The sequence below is a fragment of the Electrophorus electricus genome, unplaced genomic scaffold (genome assembly GCF_041902795.1).
Source record: "Electrophorus electricus isolate QZ-2024a unplaced genomic scaffold, ASM4190279v1 Scaffold281, whole genome shotgun sequence".
Lineage (NCBI taxonomy): Eukaryota > Metazoa > Chordata > Actinopteri > Gymnotiformes > Gymnotidae > Electrophorus > Electrophorus electricus.
The window spans coordinates 21,689-25,000 of record NW_027658563.1 but is presented as its reverse complement, the minus strand read 5'-3'; positions in this window follow the sequence as shown (position 1 = coordinate 25,000).

The following is a 3,312-nucleotide window of genomic DNA, read 5'->3' as shown; positions in this document are numbered from 1 at the left end:
ACAAAGTGATTGAAGTGTGCCCAGGCCCAGAGCTACTTTGCTGGGCATGACTGTGTTTGACCTCTTGGGCCTGGAAGTCTGGTGGTAGTAGTAGTATGATTTAAAGGCACAAAGTGAATGAAGTGTGCCCAGGCCCAGAGCTACTTTGCTGGGCATGACTGTGTTTGACCTCTTGGGCCTGGAAGTCTGGTAGTAGTAGTAGTAGTAGTAGTAGTAGTAGTAGTAGTAGTATGATTTAAAGGTACAAAGTGAATGAAGTGTGCCCAGGCCCAGAGCTACTTTGCTGGGCATGACTGTGTTTGACCTCTTGGGCCTGGAAGTCTATTTCTAGGCTTATATAAAGGGTCAAACTTCTTGAAGTGTGCCCAGGCCCAGAGCTACTTTGCTGGGCATGACTGTGTTTGACCTCTTGGGTCTGGAAGTCTGGTGGTAGTAGTAGTAGTATGATTTAAAGGCACAAAGTGATTGAAGTGTGCCCAGGCCCAGAGCTACTTTGCTGGGCATGAATGTGTTTGAACTCTTGGGCCTGGAAGTCTGGTAGTAGTAGTATGATTTAAAGGCACAAAGTGATTGAAGTGTGCCCAGGCCCAGAGCTACTTTGCTGGGCATGACTGTGTTTGACCTCTTGGGCCTGGAAGTCTGGTGGTAGTAGTAGTATGATTTAAAGGCACAAAGTGATTGAAGTGTGCCCAGGCCCAGAGCTACTTTGCTGGGCATGAATGTGTTTGAACTCTTGGGCCTGGAAGTCTGGTAGTAGTAGTAGTAGTAGTAGTAGTAGTAGTAGTAGTAGTAGTAGTATGATTTAAAGGTACAAAGTGAATGAAGTGTGCCCAGGCCCAGAGCTACTTTGCTGGGCATGACTGTGTTTGACCTCTTGGCTCTGGAAGTCTATTTCTAGGCTTATATAAAGGGTCAAACTTCTTGAAGTGTGCCCAGGCCCAGAGCTACTTTGCTGGGCATGACTGTGTTTGACCTCTGGGGCCTGGAAGTCTGGTAGTAGTAGTATGATTTAAAGGCACAAAGTGATTGAAGTGTGCCCAGGCCCAGAGCTACTTTGCTGGGCATGACTGTGTTTGACCTCTTGGGCCTGGAAGTCTGGTAGTAGTAGTAGTAGTAGTAGTAGTAGTAGTAGTAGTAGTATGATTTAAAGGTACAAAGTGAATGAAGTGTGCCCAGGCCCAGAGCTACTTTGCTGGGCATGACTGTGTTTGACGTCTTGGGCCTGGAAGTCTGGTAGTAGTAGTATGATTTAAAGGTACAAAGTGAATGAAGTGTGCCCAGGCCCAGAGCTACTTTGCTGGGCATGACTGTGTTTGACCTCTTGGCTCTGGAAGTCTATTTCTAGGCTTATATAAAGGGTCAAACTTCTTGAAGTGTGCCCAGGCCCAGAGCTACTTTGCTGGGCATGACTGTGTTTGACCTCTGGGGCCTGGAAGTCTGGTAGTAGTAGTATGATTTAAAGGCACAAAGTGATTGAAGTGTGCCCAGGCCCAGAGCTACTTTGCTGGGCATGAATGTGTTTGAACTCTTGGGCCTGGAAGTCTATTTCTAGGCTTATATAAAGGGTCAAACTTCTTGAAGTGTGCCCAGGCCCAGAGCTACTTTGCTGGGCATGACTGTGTTTGACCTCTTGGGCCTGGAAGTCTGGTAGTAGTAGTAGTAGTAGTAGTAGTAGTAGTAGTAGTAGTAGTAGTATGATTTAAAGGTACAAAGTGAATGAAGTGTGCCCAGGCCCACAGCTACTTTGCTGGGCATGACTGTGTTTGACCTCTTGGGCCTGAAAGTCTATTTCTAGGCTTATATAAAGGGTCAAACTTCTTGAAGTGTGCCCAGGCCCAGAGCTACTTTGCTGGGCATGACTGTGTTTGACCTCTGGGGCCTGGAAGTCTGGTAGTAGTAGTATGATTTAAAGACACAAAGTGATTGAAGTGTGCCCAGGCCCAGAGCTACTTTGCTGGGCATGAATGTGTTTGAACTCTTGGGCCTGGAAGTCTGGTAGTAGTAGTATGATTTAAAGGTACAAAGTGAATGAAGTGTGCCCAGGCCCAGAGCTACTTTGCTGTGCATGACTGTGTTTGACCTCTTGGCTCTGGAAGTCTATTTCTAGGCTTATATAAAGGGTCAAACTTCTTGAAGTGTGCCCAGGCCCAGAGCTACTTTGCTGGGCATGACTGTGTTTGACCTCTGGGGCCTGGAAGTCTGGTAGTAGTAGTATGATTTAAAGGCACAAAGTGATTGAAGTGTGCCCAGGCCCAGAGCTACTTTGCTGGGCATGATTCTGTGACCTCTTGGGTCTGGAAATGTGGTACTTTGAAGGATTAAAAGAGTGAAACGGTCTGAAGTGTGCGCAGGTGTAAAGCAACCTTGCTAGGCATGAAGGTGTGACCTCCAGGGCCTGGAAGTCTGGTGGTAGTAGTAGTATGATTTAAAGGCACAAAGTGATTGAAGTGTGCCCAGGCCCAGAGCTACTTTGCTGGGCATGACTGTGTTTGACCTCTTGGGCCTGGAAGTCTGGTGGTAGTAGTAGTATGATTTAAAGGCACAAAGTGATTGAAGTGTGCCCAGGCCCAGAGCTACTTTGCTGGGCATGACTGTGTTTGACCTCTTGGCTCTGGAAGTCTATTTCTAGGCTTATATAAAGGGTCAAACTTCTTGAAGTGTGCCCAGGCCCAGAGCTACTTTGCTGGGCATGACTGTGTTTGACCTCTGGGGCCTGGAAGTCTGGTAGTAGTAGTATGATTTAAAGGCACAAAGTGATTGAAGTGTGCCCAGGCCCAGAGCTACTTTGCTGGGCATGAATGTGTTTGAACTCTTGGGCCTGGAAGTCTATTTCTAGGCTTATATAAAGGGTCAAACTTCTTGAAGTGTGCCCAGGCCCAGAGCTACTTTGCTGGGCATGACTGTGTTTGACCTCTTGGGCCTGGAAGTCTGGTAGTAGTAGTAGTAGTAGTAGTAGTAGTAGTAGTAGTAGTAGTAGTAGTATGATTTAAAGGTACAAAGTGAATGAAGTGTGCCCAGGCCCACAGCTACTTTGCTGGGCATGACTGTGTTTGACCTCTTGGGCCTGAAAGTCTATTTCTAGGCTTATATAAAGGGTCAAACTTCTTGAAGTGTGCCCAGGCCCAGAGCTACTTTGCTGGGCATGACTGTGTTTGACCTCTGGGGCCTGGAAGTCTGGTAGTAGTAGTATGATTTAAAGACACAAAGTGATTGAAGTGTGCCCAGGCCCAGAGCTACTTTGCTGGGCATGAATGTGTTTGAACTCTTGGGCCTGGAAGTCTGGTAGTAGTAGTATGATTTAAAGGTACAAAG